The sequence below is a fragment of the Amblyomma mixtum genome, chromosome 7 (assembly GCF_055824585.1).
Source record: "Amblyomma mixtum isolate Tamu chromosome 7, ASM5582458v1, whole genome shotgun sequence".
In the NCBI taxonomy this organism is placed as follows: domain Eukaryota; kingdom Metazoa; phylum Arthropoda; class Arachnida; order Ixodida; family Ixodidae; genus Amblyomma; species Amblyomma mixtum.
Window position 1 is genome coordinate 141,533,937 of NC_143018.1, and position 22,115 is coordinate 141,556,051.

The 22,115-nt window shown below is 47.3% G+C and overlaps 1 protein-coding gene across 1 annotated transcript in view; it reads right to left on the reverse strand.

The window, feature by feature from the left end:
- Positions 1–17,209: 17,209 nt before the first annotated feature.
- LOC149337737 (BAG family molecular chaperone regulator 2) overlaps positions 17,210–22,115 on the reverse strand; it is a 28,618-nt gene continuing 23,712 nt past the window's right edge. The window contains exon 3 of the mRNA XM_089554941.1: positions 17,210–17,484. The gene's annotated coding sequence lies outside the window, so the exon portion shown is untranslated. The remainder of the gene's footprint in view (positions 17,485–22,115) is intronic.

The following is a 22,115-nucleotide window of genomic DNA, read 5'->3' on the forward strand; positions in this document are numbered from 1 at the left end:
ACAAATGATTGTGAAAAAATAAAAAGGACTGTTTTGAATGTGTCACCCGGATGTACTTGTCACATTGTTGCGCGTACTTCTGCGCCTTCCAGTATCACATGAAGACTACAGAACACTTGCTCTTTCAAACATGCTCAGTCACACTCGTCTCCTGTGGCAATTTCCTCGTGGGCTTAGGTCTTTGCCCTATAAACTTGATAAGTGCTCCAGAACTCCCTATAAGAGCGAAAACGAATCGCCAATGTGCGTGAAGGACCCCTGAGTATTCGGCATGCCTGGGCTACTTTCAAACCGAAATCAATGTACGTGAATGCTACCGTAGTGTCCCATATTTGGATGGTGAGTGCCCACACTGGAGCGGTACAAGCTAAATATAAATGAATCCGGTTCATGAGACTGAAATAACAAGAATAAGAAGAATGGGATGAAGAGCATTTGGCTGGTTCTCACAGATCATGAATGGCAGTTTAGCAATAATCCCTCAACAGAAAAGTATGCAACAGCTGTGTCTTACCGGTACTCACCTATGGGGCAGAAACGTGGAGGCTAACGAAAAGGGTTCCGCTTAAGGACAATGTAGCGAGCAATGAAAAGAACAATGATAATTGTAACGTTAAGATACCAGAAGCGGTCAGGGTGGGTGAGGAAAATGCGGGTTAATGGCATTATAATGGAAGTCAAGAGGGAGAAATGGGCTTGAGCAGGTCATGTAGCGCGAAGGCAAGATAACCGCTGGTCCTTAAGGGTAACGGAATGGATTCCAGGAGAAAAGAAGCGTAGCGAGGGCGGCAGAAAGTTAACTGGGCGGATGATATCAATATACTTAGATGCAGCACTTCGTGCAAGACATCCTGAAACCCTTCCGATTTTAAGTGTATGCTGCCACTAGACAACTCACCACAGGCTTCCTTAGGGCATCACAAAGCAGCGCCGCCGTGTTGCTGCACGTGTCTCATGATTTGCTCCGTTGCCGCTGAGCTTTAAAGCTCGGGTGGTCTTCGTGTTCTTCGCACTTTCTCTCACGTGGAAGTCGTGGTTTCTTCCACCACAGGCCATCTATGGACGATGAGTTCCTCCACGACCTTGCCCTTCTTCCGGGGATATTAAACAAAATTCCACGTCGTACGTAAAAAAAAGAATCGATACGAATTAACGGTGTGCCTTTTGAAAAGCAAGGTCGATGTACATTCCCCGTGGGCGGTGTGTAGGGAAATAACTTATGGGGATTCAACCCGCTGCGGTCAGCAGGCGTTGCAGCATTGCTTCAAACCGCTTCAGCTTGGGGAGCTCTAACACAAGAGCAGCTTTATGCACGCGAGAATGGACACTTTACAAGCTAGACGCAAACACGAGAAAAGAGCGACTGATTAAACGCGCGTACTCGGCCAGCGTGCATTTGGGCACCTTGACTAGCAAGCAACGTGCTTCCGGCGGCAAATGACTTTTATTGGAAGGCAAGAACTGAAATATCAAGTTTGCGCGGTAAATGGCTCACGTAAAGTGGGTTTATGGGATTTAACGTCCCAAAGCGACTCAGGCTATGAGGGACGCCGTGGTGGAGGTCTCTGGATGGTATCGATGACCTGGGGTTCCGTAACGTGCGCTGACAACGCACAGTACAGGGGCCTCCAGAATTTCGCCTCCACCAAAATGCGACCACCACGGCCGGGATCGAGCACGCGTCTCATTGGTCAGCAGCCAAGCACTGTAACCACTCAGTCACCTCGGCACCTAAACTATGGCAGCTACGAGTTTTAAACGCGGAGGAAAACCGCATCGCTCATCGTCTGCAGTGTTTGCTTGCAGTGACCCGCTGACAAAGTTACAAGAGGGCATTTAAAACAACACGTCGTTTGAATGCAAAAGCCTTAAGGTCTCATATCGAGTTCTGCTGCAAGGTTCATTAAAAATTTGCTCTTGCATCTTGTGCGTTTGTGTGCTTCGTTTTCGTTCGCAACCAGACCGCAAGCCATTCGAAACGCCTTCACCGTAAAAGCATTTGATCTAAAGGTCCTTACACGACTCTAATGGCCTTCACCATAAATGCCTTTGCCCTAAATGCCCTAAACGTAAAGATATTTACCCTGAAGGCCTTCACCCTAAGGCCTATAATATCTAAAGTTCATCTTTCATTGCCCATTGTACACCGCTGACTACCTTATGATCTGCTGTTGCCCGTCCAATTAAGAAGAAAAAAAAGAAAAGTGTCTGCCTCTGCGAAATGATATCGAATCGGGCCAGGCCAGACAAGGGACCTATTAAAGCTATAGCGTGATGACCTTAAAGCGGAGCTTAAGAGACCTTCGAATTTTGCTGAGACGTGGGCGCTTTTGGCTGAATTCGGCGACGGTGTTGGTTGAATTTCGTATGAGGCCCGGGAAAAGATCTTCCTTGACGCCTCCCATCAAGCGCTTGGCCACGTCTAAACGAGATAGCTTTAAGGCTCTCGTTCTGCAGAAAATTCGCGATCGTGGTCGTCGTCGGCGCTGTGAGCAAAAAATCCCCGGAGAAGCAGCCTAGGTACGGTGACCTCGTCATCAAAACTTGCACACCGCACTGCGAGCAAAATGAGCACCGCAAAAGGCGTCAGTGAGGTCCGATCATGATGTGTCCATTTCGTAGCGTTTGCTGCAGGCTGGTATGCCTCTGTTCGTGTGTGTGTTGACGTGTGGTCTTGAGGTGTGGTCAGAATCCGAATTGGATGTAGGCGAAAACTTCGACTGTTTCAAGGTTGGGATCCAGGCGTCTCAGTACGAAGCTTTCAGGTAGTTTCTGTGCACAGTTGTTTAAGAAAATGAGAAGTAGGTTGTCGAGGGAGAGAGGTTTCTATCGTTTAAGGAAGAAGTTAATGGCTGCATGATTCCATGAGCTCAGTAGCATTGCTGCCTTCCAGTATTGTTATAGTATTCCATGAGCTGCTCTATAGATGCTTCATCTAAGTTCTGAAGGACACTGCATTTGGTCGGGGCCTGGGGCCATATGCCGGGCAATTTGGGCTGCCGCTACCTTAACTTCGTCTGGTGTGATGTCTTCGTCTAGCTTTGGATTGCATGGTGGGGCCTGAAGAGGGCAGGTTGGCGGGTATGTGCTGCTGTTAGCTGGTGTGTGATGTCTGCGCCTTTCTGTGACTCTATGTAGGTGAAGTGATGTGTATTCGTTGCTGTCTGTCTCCTCGTAATGGCGCGGCATATTAAAGGCCAACTCCAACTAACTTTTACTTTGACTGGTGTGCTTTTTAATATGTTGGGTACGACATAAAACTAACCGTAACTACGTTCTATGTGTTTTAGGGAACCGGAACTGTTGTTATAAACGTTAAAATTCTCCACAGCAGACGATGCCTGCACCTGGCGGCGTATTGTGTAGTCAGGCAACTTACCGGACAAGATGTGGTATCGATCGTTTCTTCACGAGGAACCCTTTGGGAATGATCGAATTACGGGTGGCGTGGATTAAATGGCTAAAATGTGGCGTGGCAGTCTTAGTGTAGTACTGTGCAAAAGTGTTTCGAAAATTTAGGCACAATTGCCCTTCCGAAAGGCTGTGTAGACATCGGCGGCACGAATGCACATGCCGCATACGAGAGCTCAAACCATATGCGTTTTCGAAATATCAATCAATCAATTTATTTTCTCATAATACGATAAAACAATATTTCGCATAATACGATAATAAAATGATGACTGAAGAAAAAGGCGCTTTGTTGTGGCTTCACTAAGCTCCAGTCACCCATAACCTATCGGCAGTGACGAAAAATGCATTTACATGAACATACATAAGAAAAAAGAAAACGTGCATCATCAGAAAATATAGGAACCAGAAAAAACAAACATGGCACATTACATGAGTACAGTGTTTAGTGGTGGTTGTACATGAGCTTTATATGACCAGTTCGATAATACGTTTATGGATAGTTGTTCGATATCAATTTCTGATGCACCTAAATATTGATTTATTATTGTTGGTAATGTATGCTCAGTCATCATTTTGCCGTAATTAGTACGTGTTGATGGAAACAGCCAAAGTGATTGATTACCAAAGCAGCAGTCGCTGAAAGGATTTTTTAGTTCATGGTGGAACTAGCCCAAATGTCTGCTTTGCTACAGTTAATTTTTTAGTTGCGCTAAATCTAAAAAATAAATCTAAGGTCTTTAATGGTCTTTTTGTATGTACAAAGTAGTTTATGCAGAGACATATATTGCACCTTAATGATCTTATGTGTATGAAAAGTGGTGCTGTGTGTTCCGATCGAGAATGACACATTTTCAAATGCGTGGGGGGCTCGTTTCTGGAGGACTGAAATTTTCTTCATATTCGTTGCAGTAGTGTTGCCCCTTGTTAAAACATAATAATTTCGTAACATCACTTACGCATTCTCGCTTCCTAGTCGATCGGCGCCGCGCTGCCTTGTTGATTGCTGGCACTGTTAGCACTACCGAATGCCGCAACTGCAAAAACCGCTTCCTCTAGCCGCCCGTACGCGGCAAATTACCACTACTAGCTAGGTCCCGCGGAAATCACCTTGTGTGTCAGCGATGTGTTCGAGCAACTTATGCGCAACACAACTCCCAAACGATTTTGTCATGGTCGCATGTTTGCTTTTTGTTTTCTTTATGATCAGAGCTCGTCGTTTTCACGCGGGAACAAGATCTACATGTTCCGAGCATTCTCAGGAACTTGTATTTATTGTCCTGTGCGGCTGATTTCTTTATTAAGTCGAATTAAACGTCCCGGCTTCCGCCGTTTTTTTGAACTCATCTCCGAAAAGAAGAGCAGTAAGCTAAAGCGTGAGTGTTTTTAAGCCAACCGAGTAGCGGCTTGCCGCTCTGCCATCGGCGGAGTGATACGTAGTGATCGGGGAAAGCAGAGTCCGCGCGTATTTTTATTTCCGTCGGCCTCATTTGCAGCTACGTTGTCTCTGACGGGATCTATTTATTCACGGAAACCTAGAAAACAAAATAAAAGCGAAAGCAAAGCCGCCACGCGACTGGTCCAAAGCAACTCAACGCGCTGGTGGACACCTTTTTCGGAGCTGAGTTGAAAATAAAATATGTGGGAGCCCACACGTTTAATTCGAGTTAATAGGAAAATCGGCCACACAAGTCAATAATTCGAAGTTTTTCAGAATGCTCGAAGCATGTAGATCGAGTTCCTGCGATAAAAAGAGCGTTTCAGATTCCTCTTTAGTGCGCCTTTAAGGGACCGAAAGCAGGCAGAGCGACCGAGGAATCAAACTCGGGTTAATGACATCCTAGTCGAAATCAAGAGGAAGAAATGGGCTTGGGCAGGGCATGTAATGCGAAGGCAAGATAACCGGTGGTCCTTGAAAGTAATGGAGTGGATTCCAGGAGAAGGCAAGCGTAGCAGGGGGCGGCAGGAAGTTAGGTGGGCGGGTGAGATTAAGAAGTTTGCGGGGATATGGTGGCCGCAACTGGCGAAGGACAGGGTTAATTGGAGAGACATGGGGGGAGGCTTTTGCCCTGCAGTGGACGTAGTCGGTCCTACGATCTGATTACTTGGCTTTCAGCTGTCACAAAGCACTGAACTCACCATCACACTCCATTGCTATTTTTCGGCGATTTCAATTTTCTTACAATAACAAGGTGTGACCTCCCTTCCACTACATACAAAGGTAATTGCGAAGGAGACTTTGTCAACAACTGCATAACGTTTGGCCCCTCACAGCTGGTATCAAACCCTACGAGGGAAAGTAATCGGCCGTATAACATACTCAATCACGTTCCAACTTCTCACCCTGACAGCGCCTCGCACCTACTTCATTAATGTGACTAGATTACCATTCCATTATTTAAACCACATTCTTTGCGAATTTTCACGCTACCTCCGCCAAAAATCTTGAGGCGATCAACTGGATTGATGCACAAGGAAGTGCGATGGCATTCACCTTCTCTACTCCGCTTATGTAGCAATGAAAGACACATTAAAGTCAATTATGGGTCCAAAAAGTGTTTTGTATATTCGGTTAAAAGAAATTCGAAATAAATTGAATTAAATTGAATTGAACTGAAACATGCTTTGAAACCACTTTTACGACGAGCCCGACGGGCTGCGTCTGGGTCACTGCTAGGCGGTCCAGGCTCCATGGTCGTGTCCCTACCGGTTGACCTTGCATCGTGGTTCAAGGAGAAACGCTTCACGCACGCACAAAAACCGTTTCGGCCGCTTCACCTCATGGTGAGGCATTGCTTAGTCATCTTCAATTTTAGGAGTCATTCTTACAGGTCTTTAATTTTTCTGAGTCATCTTTAGACACATATTTGTTTCGGAGACGTGGAGAGGGTGGGAGGACAGACAGGCTCTGTAACATGTCAACGGCGGCGCCCGCTCCTCCAATTTCTTTTGACACTTTGAAGTGGTCGGACCTATACTGAGAGCTCGCCTCCCGTTCTGAAGCCGTTAGCCCTGTTTCTAGTAGGTTTGCGCGAATAGTACTTTTTCCGAAATGAATCGAATATGAACAGCGAAAAACCGAATCAAAAGCGAATCGAACAGAGATAGAGTCGAGTACGAATCGAACATAGGTGCGGATATTCGCTACTAGTGCGAATGTTCGTACAAAACCAGCAATCGTACGAAGCACTGAAGCGCAATCAGAAAGAAATAGTCGCAGGCGTAACCCAAGGAAGTATTCTTGGTCCGTTACTCTTTAATTTATACATTAATGACATAGTATGTATATCATCTGACCTGAAGTTTGTTATATATGCAGACGACACTAGAATATTTGTGCCTTCATCCTCTTGTGCTGACGCGTTCGTTAAAAGAAACATAGCCTTAAAAAAGTTGGAAGCTTGGACAGACAGTAATCAACTCAATATTAATACAAAAAAAAAAGCAGTAATTTTTCCCCCAAGGGTAAGCAGCTATCTACCGATTACGATCTTCTATTTAGAGGCCCGAGGATTGCGGTGGCCGAAACTATAAAGGTTTTGGGCGTTTTCTTTTCCAAGACGTTGCAATGGGATTACCACGTAAACCATATCTTGCAGAAATTGTGTTCCATAACAGGTATACTCAATCGAAATCGTTATGTCTTTCCAATGTCTGCAAAACTAGCCATTTGTTATGCCTTATTTTCCTCCTACATAAACTATTCTAATTTAGTCTGGGGCACAACGACCGACAAAAACCTCAGTAGTCGTTTAAGGATTCCAAAAAAGGTTTTACGGATCATTAATATTTTGCCTAAGTTTCACTCAAGTAAACTTATCTTCAGAATTCTAAAGGTCATTCCAATAACTAAAGTGCATCAATATAAACTCCTACGCGAATATAAACTCAGCATCAAGGAAAATCAAAGGCTGTTTTTGGACATATCGAACTTAGAATTAATAGGCAACGCGGCCTACAACACAAGGACAACAGACCGTTGGAAGGTGCCAAAATGCCGTACGAACTATGGGTTTCAGAGTCTTAAGAATAACCTGCCACGATTACTAAATGAACATATTAAAGCAGAAAGAGATATTTTAGAACTAAATTTCCGGAACCTAAAGGCGTTGTTTTATTAATTTGCATGTCCCCAATACGTACACACCACGCATTTCATAAACAAAACACCTTGTACAGATATTTCGCCACTGTTTCATTATAACTGTCTTTATTTTCCGACCGTGACATGAGCTTGTCGCCATATCATTCATAAAAATGTCAAGTTATAATTTTGTTTGTTTCTGTATATTTCTGTACATTTTGTTCTGAACATTTGTTTCTGGATTGTGTTGCTTCGTTGCCGTCAGTACCAGGGGGACCAAGTTTTAAGGCGGAAGCCTTTAATGTCTCATCGTTGTAAGCAGCAGTTGTCGACAGAAAATGTCACGCTTTTCAATTGGTGGAAACGGTCGTGACGTCACAGTGCGCGAATTTCAAACGTGGCCAATTGCACTTTGGCTAGTAACCATACAACCAATTGAAGGGATCGTATAGTGATGCTCCAAGTAAGTGGGACTGAGCTTAGTTATAATTGCTTAATTACCCAATTAGCCTCATTAGCTTTACTAGTCAGGCCATATAAATAAATAAAAGCGATTAAGAAATTGGTCGAGCTCAGGAATCGAACCCCGGTCTTCGGCGTGACAGACGAGCACGCTATCCACTCCGCCATGCCTGCTTTTTTTGTCTTTATTGCCGCTCCGCCATGCCTGCTCGATGGTTTGGAATGAACAAAGGCGCGTCTAGTGAATACGGTGTCTTCACTCACTGCCATCCTCCTCCCTTTCCTTCCGGCGAGGTTTAGGTGTCCACCGACAAATGAGAGACAGATACATTTCCTTTCCTCAAAAACCAATTTACCGACGAGCGAGGCGTAGAACCGAATGGGCGATAGCGTTCTATGGACTCTTTGGCAGCGTTGCAAGACGCTGTCGCGTTCCACTTTTAGGGGCGAAGCTTAGCATCTTAACCACACATCAGTGACCACACTTTAGGTCAAAAAAGTGCCCCCTGAATTTTGACGGCTGTCCACCGAGATATGTGAGACAGTTACTGCGTAATTTCCTTTCCTCAAATACAATTTTCATTTTCTTCATTACGGCTCCTCTTTATCTGTCTTCTTTCACTCCCACCTCCCTTCCTCTACGGTGCGGTTCAGGTGTCCACCGAGATGACAGAGAATTACTGCGCCATTTCCTTTCCTCAAAAAGCGTTGCGTTCAAAGGGCAAGGCATCGCGCCGAACGGGTGGTGGCGTTCCGTGGACTCCCTGGCAGCGCTACAACGCGCTGTCGCGTTCCACTCCTAAAGGCGAAGCTTAAGCGTTAGTAATTAGCAGTTAATTAGTATTCAGGCATTAATCAGCAATTAATAATTAATTAGTGATTTGCCATCACTTAGTAATTAGTACTCACATATATGTGACGCCACCAGTGCCACAGAAACAGTGAAGGTGGTGCGGAAAACGCTTCCGCCTCTACCCACTTTAGACAGTCAAAGTGCCCCCTGAATTTTTTTTTTCAAGCCGTAAAAGAACGGCTTTTCTTCTTGGCCCCTTTCACAATGTGTACGTCACGTTGTGAAGAACAAATGAAATGAAATGAATGAATGAATGAATGAAGTGTCGGCGCTGTGTTTTAGATGTTAAAAGACGGAACACTAATCTTCACTCACTGGTCACAACATGAAATCAGTATACCAGCTCTTGGTGCTCATCGTGGTTAATGACATTAAACGTTTCTAAAACTAAACTAATATCTTTCACTCGCCGTACAGCTCGCATTCCAACCACTTATATTCTAAATGGTAATACTGTGGAACTAACATCAGCATACAAGTACCTTGGGGTGCACCTTCACTTTGACCTAACATGGCATCACCATATCGACCTCACCCTAGCATCTGCTAACCGCTCACTTGGTTTTCTTAAACGTAACCTCAGATACGCCCCTAAAAACGTTAAAAAGCTTGCTTATATAACTCTAATACGCCCTAAAATCGAATATGCTGCGGCCATTTGGGACCCTATTTAAGCCTACGTTATCACTAACATTGAATCCTTGCAAAACTGTGCTGTTCGTTTCATATTTTCAGACTGCTCACCCTTCACAAGCCTTTCAGCATTAAAAAAACGTGCCGAACTGGAAGATTTGACATATCGCTGTAAACTTGCTCGCTTAACCCTTTTCCGTAAGCTTTATCACCACCCATCCCTTCGCCATGATTTGTTTCAGTCACCTGATGCGCTCTTTCCGCGCCGTGATCATTCATTCAAAGTTAAACGCATAAACTGTCATTGATCGTCTTATGCCAATTCATTTATTCCCCGTGCTATCACTGAATGGAATAGTTTGTCATCAGTCATCGCCACAGAAACTGACAATAAAAAAATCCAAGAGCTTCTTCGCTGTGACGGAAATGTGTAAATGTTTGCTGTTTTTGTTAGTGTTCAATTTTTCTTTGTGTGATGCCTTATGTTTTAATTAACGTTTTTTTTGTTACACTTACTTGTTAAAATGTATCGCGATTACTTATGATTGTACCCCCCCCCCCCCCCCCTATGTAATACCCTCTTCTGGAGGGCCTTTAGGGGTAACTTGAATAAATAAATAAATAGATATGACCGTCAAACTATACGTATAATAACATTACCTTTTTTTTATTGGTGGCGGAAGAGGATAAGCTAGAGCCACACCTCAGGTCACGAGACGGGTGAGAGCTACGAATGAGCCGTGGCCTCAGAGATCGGGTATCAAGGCAGGGTTCTCCGAAATTACGTGAGTCCTGCCGCCTGCTAGTTCTGGTAACGTTGCCTGCCGCGTTGTCCAATCTTCCACGTTCGAGCTTTATAAACGCATCCACACAAACGGACCGCGTCGCGGTGCTGAGCCCTTCATATCCCCCGCATATTGACAGCAACAGGATGGTACGCGGCTTTGGTGTGGCCCCGGATTCTGGAACAGGCGTCCAAGAAAAATACAGCCGGTGTTATTCGAGCCTCGTGCCAGTTATTCGAAAAGTTTTCGGAAGCGGAGAGCATATGCGATTCGTTATCTAATAATTTTGGACACACACTGCTTGACTCGTTCTAATAATCGAATCAGAGGATATTATAGGATATGTTTCATTCGTTATTCGAAACTTCCAAATATTCGCACATCCCTAGTGTCCAGTGAACGATGCTGGTTTAAACCAGCACCGACGGGCAGGGGACCCGTGATGGATCGCCCCCCTTCGGTTTGGTTTGGGTTATTTGGGTTTAACGTCCCAGACAGACTCGGGCTATGAGAGACGCCGTAGTGGAGGGCTCCGGAAATTTCGACCACCTGGGGTTCTTTGACACGCACTGACATCGCACAATACACGGGCCTCTAGAATTTCGCCTCCATCGAAATTCGACCGCCGCGGCCGGGATCGAACCCGCGTCTTTCGGGTCAGCAGCCGAACGCCGTAACCACTGAGCTACCGCGGCGGCTAGCCATGCAGAAGCCCTCCGAGCACGGCGATCTGAGGTACAGAAGCTTAGAAGGGAAGAGCAGCGGCTTGCTGGGGATCCCACCAATCGGAGCAATAGGGATGTCACGCGCAGGCAAGCGACAAGCGGCAGGCAGCGTCGTCTAGCCGCTGAAGTTGAGCACAGGAGACGCAAACGACAGTCTATGGCTCTAAGGCTAACGCATACATCGCCGCATAAATCGCATTGATCGACCGTGATTTTTTTCAGCACCGCGTGCAGACTCACGAAGTCATCATCATCATCATTTGGGTGGGTTGGGGGAGGGGGGGGGGGGGGGTAACGAGTAAAATATGTTTGTGGTCACCTAATTATACATCGAAATAAAAAGCAGAGAGGCAAGGTAACGTTATACATTTCCATAAAACCGTGGGTAATGAGGGGACAATACGGGGAAAAAAAGACGAAAAGAACACCCATGAACATCTCCATATGTTTACAAGGCATTCAATGCAGTTTTATACAGAAACACAGAAAGAGGAAGAACGCACAAGGCAAGGTAGAAAATATGACATGTACATGGGCTTAGGGAAGAGCTACAAAGCAAAATTCGCGTTTGATATGAGTCAAGCAGGAAATGCTTATTGATAATGATATTTAGCAAAGTGAGCTGATATTAGCTGCCTGAATTTAGAGTTATCGCGTTCATGGACTATTGGTTCAGGAATCAAGTGCCATTCTTCAATGGCCAAGGGTAAGAACGACTTACTAAATGCGTTTATCGAACCTGTTACGCGCTGCACGCTCGTATGGTACTCTTCTTCTGAAGTCAGTGAAATCCCGGACAAAAATGTAGTTGGACACTCGAAAAAGGCTTTCATTCATTTATTGATAACGTCAGCCTTTCTCAGGCTATTACAGGAGTGGAAAACCTAATAAATTCACATTCAAAACAAGGTACATTTCACAACTGCGATATCGACAAAAACAAAGGAAAAATCAAACAGTAGATAAGAATAACGCAAGCAAGTGCTGAGGCAAAACTATTACATTGGTGTACTACGGTCCAGGTAAGATTTTAGGCATTCTAGAAAGGCGTCGAGGGAGTTAATATTGTCACCGACAAACGGGTGAAGAAATAGCCCAGGTTCTAATTAGACGAGGTGGGCGTGCCAGCCAGCAGGCAGCTCGAGCGAGGAAGACGACGATCTTCGATCACCTCGAATCATAGAGTTTCTTACTACTACCTAGAGGGAAAGCTGGCGGCGCTGCACTTCAGTCAACATGGACGCTCAAAGCATCATGGGGCGGTGAGCTACTTGTTGCGGCACAGTCGTAGTTTTTCGGGAACACAGAGAGGCAGTACTAAGGCGTTTCATTCCGAAAACGTAGTTCGTCTGTGCGCAGACGACTTTCGCGCGATCGCAGTGTGCAAAAGTCATAGTAGTGAAGACGCGACGACAGACGACGCCAATAAGAGGTTTTACTCTTCCGAAATGCCACTAAAAAACCTCTTAAAGTATCTAAACAACAACATTTTTTCTGAAAACATATTTACTTTTAAAAGTGCGCCTGTTAATTACGAAATATTAGTTTTTTTAGTGTTAATCACTTGGCCAATAGGAAAGCTAGTCATGTCTTATTTTAGGCAAACTTTGCACTTAAATGCTTTTCTGCTCGTTTGTTGCAATCATTAGACAAGATATTGAATGTTAGGACGTTTGTAGTTATCAAACAGCTTCATTTTTCTATTATTTTTTGGCCAAAAGTTGCAGTTCCGCAACAAGTAGCTCACCGCCCCATGATGCTTTGAGCGCCCATGGTGGCTGAGGTGGTCACGTGGGGTCTCCATGCAAACTCCCATAGACGGCTTGCCAGCTTTCCCTCTAGGTAATAGTAAGAAACTCTATGCCTCGAATGCCCAAGGGTTGGGAAGTCCCTGCTTAAACAGTTCGGCCGCGGTACGGCGCCACTGATTAGTCGGACGGTGGCATAGAGGCCCAGAAAGCGGCGCACACTTCGCTTATCGGTTGGCATGGGAAAAGCAGCGACGGCGGCTATCTTATCGGGATCAGGGCTTACCCCCTTAGCGCTCACGATGTGGCCCAGAAACTTCAACTCCTGGAAAGCGAAGTGACACTTTTCGGGCTTGAGGGAAAGACCGGCTGAACGAATGGCGGCGAACACGGCGCGCAGGCGCCTCAGGTGCTCTTCGAACGTAGCGGAGAAGATGACAACGTCATCCAGGTAGACGAGGCAGGACTGCCATTTTAGGTCGGCAAGCACGGTGTCCATCCTTCTCTGGAAGGTGGCAGGAGCCGAGCACAGTCCGAAAGGGAGCACCCGGAATTCGTACAGACCATCCGGTGTAATAAAGGCGGTCTTTTCCCGGTCGCGCTCGTCCACCTCGATCTGCCAATAGCCACTACGTAAATCTAGTGACGAGAAATACGTGGCGTGGCGTAGCCTGTCCAGGGAGTCATCAATCCGCGGCAGAGGATAAACGTCCTTTTTGGTGACTTTGTTGAGACGCCTGTAATCAACACAGAACCGTAGGGTGCCATCCTTTTTCGCCACAAGAACAACAGGCGATGCCCACGGGCTCGTCGACGGCTGTATCACGTCGTCCTGGAGCATTTCTTGAACTTGTCGGCGAATAGCGTCACGTTCCTTCGAAGAGACCCGATAAGGCGGCTGGTATAACGGTCGCTGGTTTGCGTCAACAATAATGCGATGCTTTGTGAGCGGAGTCTGCCTAACTTTAGAGGTCGAGGCAAAACAGTCGCGGAAAGAGTCGATAATGCTCTCCAGGCAGCGTTTCTGATGAGACGGGAGGTTCGGGTTGACGTCGGTCTTTATGGGAGTGGTCTGTGCCTCCACTGACGCCGGGATTTCGGACAACGCGTGCTGTCCCGCGAATTCACAAAGTTCTTCGAAATACGCAATAGCTGTTCTGCCAGGCAAACACTGAGGTTCAGAACCAAAATTGGTCACCAGAAGTTCGGTTCGCCCACTGTTCAATTCAATAATTCCGCGAGCAACACAGACTTGCCGACCAAGGAGCAGCGAGATGTTGGTTTCAGCGATGCCACGAGTGCTGGGGCTGTTATCGCACTCTACGGTAACAAACATGCTGGCTCTTGACGGGATTACTACCTGGTCGGCACAGACGCATAGCTTAGCCTTGCGTGGCTCGGTATCGTCGTCGACAGGGCCTTGGGTGGAAAACGACACGATGAGCTCCTGTAGATTGATAACGGCACCGTACTCTTGAAGAAAATCCAAACCGAGTATGAGGTCCTTGGAGCAATCGGGTAACACAGCAAAACAACCAGGGAAAGTAACTCCGCGGATCTGGATTCGCGAAGTGCAGACACCGATCGGAGTTACGACGTGGCCACCAGCTGTCCGGATCTGCGGCCCAGATCAAGCGGTCAGCACCTTCCTCAGGGCCGTGGCTAACCGACTGCTCATTACAGAAAAATCGGCGCCGGTATCCACCAGTGCAGTAACGTCGTGGTTGTCAGCGGATACCGGAATTTCGGCAGAAACCAGTCGGTCGCAGCGCGTCGTTGAGGTCGTCGGGTCAGGTCGTCGTCGGTCGGAGCGTCGCGGCGAATCTTCGAATGGAGGCTCTTGACACGGTCCAGTAGCGGCGGCCCTACCCCCGGAGGACGCCGTCTTCAGTTTTCCCGACGAGGGGACGCACCTCTGAACTGGCCAGAGGTCGATGGGCGGCCGGGCGAAGAGAACCACCTTGGGGATGGCGATCTGGACTGACGCCGCTGCGGGGTCGAGGACTGCACGTTATCAGCCAGGTACAGCTCGATATCCCGTGGCCTTTCACCATAGCGCGGTCGAGGTGCGTCAGGTGAAAACCCTCTTAAACCCATTCTGCGGTAGGGGCAGTGGCGGAGGATGTGCCCGGGCTCCCCGCAGTGATAACAGAGCGGCCGATTGTTTGGCGTACGCCACACGTGCGCTTTGTTCATGCGGGGCCTGTACTCCTGCGGCACAGATGGTACTGCTGCGCTCGGGTACTGCAGTGATGGCACTGGCATGGGAACGACGGGGGAAAAGGCTTGCATCGCTGGCCCAGGACTTCGCAGTGCCTCGCTGTACGTCATAACAGAGGGCGCCGGGTGTGGAGCTGGGGGCAGCTGCACAGCTCGTCGGATTTCGTCACGGACTACGTCCGTTACGGCAGCGACACTGGCCTCTGGAGCTTCCAAGCGAAGTTTCGCCAATTCCTCGCGCACAACGCTTCTTACAAGCTCCCGAAGCTCCTCGGCGGGCAGCGACGTGTACTGGGAAGCGGCTGCTACAGTAGCCTCACGTCCGTAGTGCGCGCCCCGTTCCTGCAGAGAGCGCTCAATACTCGTTGCCTCCCTTGTGAAGTCGGCCACTGTTCTTGGCGGGTCACGGACAAGCCCGGCAAATAGCTGTTCTTTTACACCGCGCATTAAGTGGCGCACCTTCTTCGCCTCTGGCATAGCAGGGTCGGCCCGATTGAATAGACGCGTCATGTCCTCGACGAACATCGCGACGCTCTCGTTGGACTGCTGGGACCTCGAGTGCAGAGCGCGTTCAGCCTTTTCTTTTCGTTCGCTGGTGGTAAACGTCGCTAGGAGTTCTCGACGAAACACTTCCCAGGTGGTAAAGGAGGCTTCGTGATTTTCATACCATGTTTTAGCTGAGTCCTGCAGCGCAAAGTAGACATTGCGCAATTTGCGCTCGCCGTCCCATTCGTTGAAGCCCGCCACTCGGTCAAAGCTGGCCAACCAGTCTTCTACGTCCTCGAACCTGTCCCCGTGGAACGGCGGCGGCGTCCGAGGTGCGTGAAGGACGAATGGCGGGGCATTCCCGGAATGCTGAGTCGTCTGGCTAGCCACGGTTGAGGTCATTGCTCTTACCGCCCTTACCGGCGTGGTCAGTTGGCTGAACTCCGGTTGTAGGCCTCGCAGACGGCGGCTCGCTTTGTGGACGGGTGTTGTGTCCACGCGTGGAGAACAGGTGCCGAGAGTGCCCTCGCAATCCGAGTACATGGGACGTTACCCAGCGGCTCCACCAAATATGTCACCGACAAACGGGTGAAGAAATAGCCCAGGTTCTAATTAGACGAGGTGGGCGTGCCAGCCAGCAGGCAGCTCGAGCGAGGAAGACGACGATCTTCGATCACCTCGAATGCCCAAGGCTTGGAAAGTCCCTGCTTAAACAGTTCGGCCGCGGTACGGCGCCACTGATTGGTCGGACGGTGGCAATATTTACAATGGACTCTGGCAGCATGTTCCATTCTTTAATAACACGAGGAAAAAAACTGTACTTAAAACAATCGTAATAAGAACGCGGCACAGAAATATACATGGAATGGCGATGTCTTGATGTTTCATTAGGGTGTATTGTAAAGTGTGGTGATGTGTTGATATTCAAGTGGCCATGGATTAAAAGGTAAAGAAACTTCAGCCTATCTACTTTAGTGCGGTATTTTAAACTTTTAAGGTCTGCTAATTTACATAATTCGGTCGGTGAATCAGTTCGGCGATATTTATTGAAAATAAAACGGGAAGCAAGTTTCTGAACTTTCTCAATTTTTAATTTGTTAGACGCAGTGTAAGGATCCCAAACAATTTTACCATATTCAATTACAGGTTTAACAAGGGTGTTATAAGTGTTTTTACATCGGGAGCTGCGTTACGGATTTTGCGCCTTAGTGCCCAAATTGTTTTGCGTGCCTTAGAGCATATATTATGTGAGTATTCCAGTAAAGGTCAGAAGTGAAGGTTAAGCCGAGATACTTATGCTGATGTACTCTATTAACTGGTTTACCTGCAATGGAGTAAGGGTATATCGTATTTTTCTTTCTAGTAACAGACATAATTACGGATTTGTCAGAGTTAAGCACCATCTGCCACTTAGCGCACCAATGCTCTATTGCATGCAGATTAGCGTTCAGTTCTTCTTGATCAGTTGGGGTCCTAATTGTTTTGTATAAGACACAGTCATCAGCGAAAAGTCTGATTGGTACTGTACTTGGTACAGTACCAATCAGGTACAGTACAGTAGCAATGGTACAGTACCAATCAATATTGGTACTTTCAGGTATTTTGTTGTTCGCGTTTCAGGTGCCATCGCAAAAGGCCGACGTATGACGTGCGGAGGGCTAGACGTTAATGCATACCTTTCCTTCTTGAAGTTGTGCGACAGCTTATGTAAGCGGGGCATCACTTCCAGGTTCTTCCTTCTATTCGACGTCTGCAAATTCCGTTATAGCACATGCAATTTATTAAAACCGATATAATACAGAGCTATCCGAGAAGGAACCTTCCCAATTCGTTTGTTAAATGTTCTGTACGTGTAAGCAGAAGTGCGGCTGCCAGGAAGAAGGCGAACACCAGGCGGCAACGCCAAGCTGCATCGCCCTCGGTGGTTGCCAGCGCTCGAGCTGTGGGCGCCGGCTGGGTCTTCCATCGCAGCTGCCTTTGCCGCCTGTGAATATTGGTGGAGGTGTTGGGTCCAGACGATCCCTGCTGCAACGGATGAGGCAAGGCAGCATCCCCCGGCCGCACCGCTGAGGGACACCTGCACCGGCCCCAAAGGTACACCCGCCATCTTCATTGGCACCAGCGACCATGTTAGTCGAAAACGGACTGGTGTCCTGCGAACGCAGGAAACGCGAATTATACGATGCTGGAAGCTCAACAACGTCCCCAACATCAGTTACCGCCTGGCTCGTTCTCGAGGCTACTGCACTTGATGCCGCAAAGACTTCGAGCCAAACAGTGTTGCACGCCACAGGCACAGGAAAGTAATAGAAATGAAATAAAACTTCGGCGCCCACTATCATGAGAACGGTTTCAGTCCGTGCTCCCTTTCGAGCTGCAGCTGTGACAGTGCTCCGTCGGGGATTATAACGCCCCAAAGTGACTCAGGTTATGATGGACGCCGTAGTGAAGGACTCGGGAATATGAGATCAACTGGGGTTCTTTCACGAGCACCGACATCGCACAGCATACGGACCTCTAGAATTTGTTTTTTTGCTGTTGTTGTTGTTGTTGCTGCTGTTGAGGAAATAGCGCAGCAGCTGTCTCACATCCCGGTGGATACCCGAACCGCGCCGTAAGGCAAGCGATAAAGGAGGGAGTGAAAGAAGAAAACAAGCAGTGCTATAGTGGAGGGCTGCTGAATAACTTCGAGCACCTGGGGATCTTTAACGTTTACTGACATTGCTCAACAAACTGCCGCCTTTTGTGTTTCGTCTCCATCGAAACGCAGCTACCGCGGCTGGGTTTGAACCCTAAAATATCGGCTCCGTAGCCGAGCGCCCTACCTCTGAGCCACCGCTTTCATTCCACTGAAATTCGACCGCCGCGGCCGGAATCAAACCCGCACCTTTCGGGTCAGCAGCCGAGCGCCATAACCACTGAGTCACCGCTTCCAATACACTGAAATTCGACCGCCGTGGCCGGGATTGAACCCGCATCTTTCGGGTCAGCAGCCGAGCGCGCTAACCACCGAGCCACCGCTTCTGGGCACGCCAGCTGGCCACCTGTCAGCATGTCAAACCCGTTTCACCTTTTTGTGCAGATATTTCTGCTAGCCACGACAGTCAAGTCCAGTGCATCACAGGATATGATACGCTTTGTCAACGCTGCGCCTAGCCTCGACGGAGACTGCGCACAAGATTGGCCGCTCTTCCAAGACCACTGGGCATCACTGCGTCCAGCCCCATCAACATCGGCAGCGAAGGATATAAAAAGTCCGCCCCATCCGAGGATCTTCAGTGGGCACGCCAGCTGGCCACCTGTCAGCATGTCAAACCCGTTTCACCTTTTTGTGCAGCTTAGTTGTCTAACTTCTTCTGTTAAAACCAGTAATCGTTGTTTCATCCAGCTGACGTGCCCCCACAGTGTTCTTGTGATTTTTAGCAAAATTCAAAATCTGTTCTCCCTGCTCATGCTATGTGGTGACATAGAATCCAACCCTGGGCCTACGACAGAAGAAATGCTGATTGAAATACTTGAGGTCCAAAAGAACATTCAGAAAAGGTTCGATGAAATTGAGGCAGAACTCGAAAAGGTCGAAGCCACATCTTCACCTATAACCGAAGTTGGTACAAGGGTTTCTGGCCTTGAAAGAAGTTTTCAATATATCTCCAGAACAAGCTTATCGACTTGGAAAACCGTTCCAGACGAAATAATGTTCTTGTTTTTGGCATTGCTGAGGAAGCTGAGGAGACACCTGACGACCTTACCTCACGCGTAGTTGAGGGCGTGTTTAAAAAGAAGCTAGGCATAACTGTGTCATCAACTGAACGGATACATCGCATCGGTCGAATACAGCCGGACAAACCCCGACCTATAATCCTAAAGCTTATCCATCATCGCGAGAAGTTCCGCATTATGCAGAATTGCTTTAAGTTAAAAGACAGTGGTATCTCGATTTCTGAAGATTTCTCGGCAGCTACGCGTCAGAAGAGGAAGAATCTATGGGACAGCACGTCGGAAATTAGGAAAACTGGAGGGAAAGTTAGATTGGTGTATGATAAGATAAAGGTTGACGGTGAGCTGTTTGAATGGGACGACACTGCAAATATAAGAATCCCCGTTGGTAAACGCCCAGACCCAAGCAAGAAATCACCGACACAATGAAATAAAAGTGACCCCCCCTTACATTTTCAATGCTTGTACCTGAACGCTCAGAGCGTACCAAATAAATTGGATGATCTAGAAAGCATAACAATAGCACATAAACCACATATTTTAATTACATCAGAAACTTGGTTTCACCCTGAGGTCGGCGATTTCGAAATAACACCACCAGGATACCGCATACTCCGTAAAGACAGAAGTTCTAGGGGTGGCGGAGCTGCAATAATGTTTAAAGAATCATTGCAAGTATTTAGGTTGCCTGACATAACTAAAATTGAGTGCGTTGTTGCTAAGGTTTGTTTAAGGGAACTGAACCTTATCATAGGAGCATCCAAATCTGCAGAGCCCTTCGTTGACATAATTCTTTTTCATAGTTTAACCCAGCTTGTAAAGCAGCCCACACGCATTCAGAACGACTCAGCGTCTATTTTAGATTTATTTCTTTTATCCGATGGACTGCTTCGTCGTGGTCCAGAACTGCAGATCGTGGAAGGCATATCAGACCACAAGATGATATGCTTAGCCTTCAAACTAAACATTGTTCCTAAATGCAGGAAGCATAAACGTGCATTTCCAAATTTTTCACGTGCCGATGGCGTTGGCATTTTGGATGCGTTGGACAGCACCTTTTCTAACTTAGTGGTAAAATAAAACATACCCTCGCCAACAGATGGTTTTTAAAAAACTTGATGTTTCGGGACCCCTACGGGTTCCTTATTCACAATGAATGATGGATGGAATGGGCCGCTTCTTATATGCGCACTTGACAGCGCAGTGAGTGGGCGTAGTTATCCGGGAGATTACCCTTCGTCCTGTTAATGACATGATCCGTGGTCTGTATATAAAAAAATTCTAAAAGCAGTCGTGACGATGTGGGTTTCATGGTATCTAATATTGTGGCGTTCTCCCAGTCAATGGTGTGGTTCTTTTCATGAGCATGCTCTGCCAGCGGGTTAGGTGAGGCGCGACATTTGTTGACGTCGTTGTTGTGTTCTCTTAATCTTCTTCTGAAATCGCCTGATTCGCCAATGTATGATGCATCGCAATTTTTGCAGGGGATTTTGTACACCACTCTGGGGAAACGTGGGCGCTCCAGACGGTCTTTCACGTGACAGAGCTGTTGTTTCAGCTTGCTGGACGGCACGTGCGCAATGCGCACGTCGTATTTTGAGAATATCCGTGCCAGACCCTCACTTGTCCCCCGGGCGTAAGGAATGCTCGCGCGCTTCTGTTGTCCGATGAGTCGGAGTTCGGCAGGTTGCAGAGAGCGGCGTTGTTCGTTGTGCAGCAGTTGTCGAGGATAGCCATTCCTCTCGAGGTCGACGCGGACTTTATTCTGCTCGGAACAGCGCAGACCGGGACTGGAGCAAAGACGAGTTGCACGGTTGTATAGAGCTGACGCGACGGAACGTTTGTGGCCAATGGGGTGGGCGGATTGAAAATCCAAGTACTTCCCAGTGTGTGTGGGTTTCCGGAAAACAGTAGTGGCAAGACCATCGGGAGTGCGCAGAACAAGGACGTCAAGGAAAGCAATCCTTTCGGAAACTTCTTCGTCCATTGTGAATTGAATTTTCGGTTCAAAAGAATTTAGGTGGTCCAGAAACGGTTTGGCGTCCTTGCGGGGAATTATACAGAAACAATCGTCCACATACCGCAAGAAGAGCTTCGGACGAGTATGGAACGATTGCAGGGCCGAATTTTCCATAGACTCCAGAGCGAGGTTGGCACAAGTTACGGATACCGACGCACCCATAGCCGTGCCAAAGATTTGCCTGTAGAACTCGTTGTTGAAAGTGAAATATGTGTTCTGCAAACAGAATTTCAGGAGACGGCACAGATCAGCTGTTTCAAAAGGCGTTCGGGATGGCAGTGATGCGTCTTCTTCCAGTTTTCTAACTTCCTCTCTCTTTCCGGGACATGTCGGGTGGACCGCTTATGGTTAATCTTTAAGAGTTTGGTCTTAAAGTGTATAAATTATTTCGTGCCATGTACTCAAAAAATTGTACATAACACAAATCCCTGGATGTCCAAAGAGATTGTGCGCTTAAAGCGGAAAACAAAAAGACTTAGAAAACAAATCCGGAAGTTTCCCTCTCCTTCTAATATGCTCAAGCTTTCAGACATGCGCCTTCAGCTGAAGGGATGCATAAGAAAAGCAAAATATAATTACCATCATGTAACCATGAAAACTTTCCTTGACTCATCCCCTGCCAAGTTCTGGCGGCATTTTAAACCCAGAAAAGACCAATTCTGTAGTATGTGTATCGACGGTGCGACTGTGACTGACAAGTCGCATATTGCGAACACATTCAACAAATTTTTCTGTTCCATATTTACATTTGATGACGGCAAAAGACCACATTTTGCATGCCATGGTAACAACTCCGCTATCAGCGATGTATCCATATCAGAACAAGGCGTCTTATCGCTTTTACAGAACATCGATGCAGATAAGGCACACGGAACTGACGGGATCCCAAACGCCTTCTTGTACAGGTACGCAAGTGGTGCTGCAAATACTTATATCTGTTACTTTTAGAATATCCCTATCTCAAGCAGCGC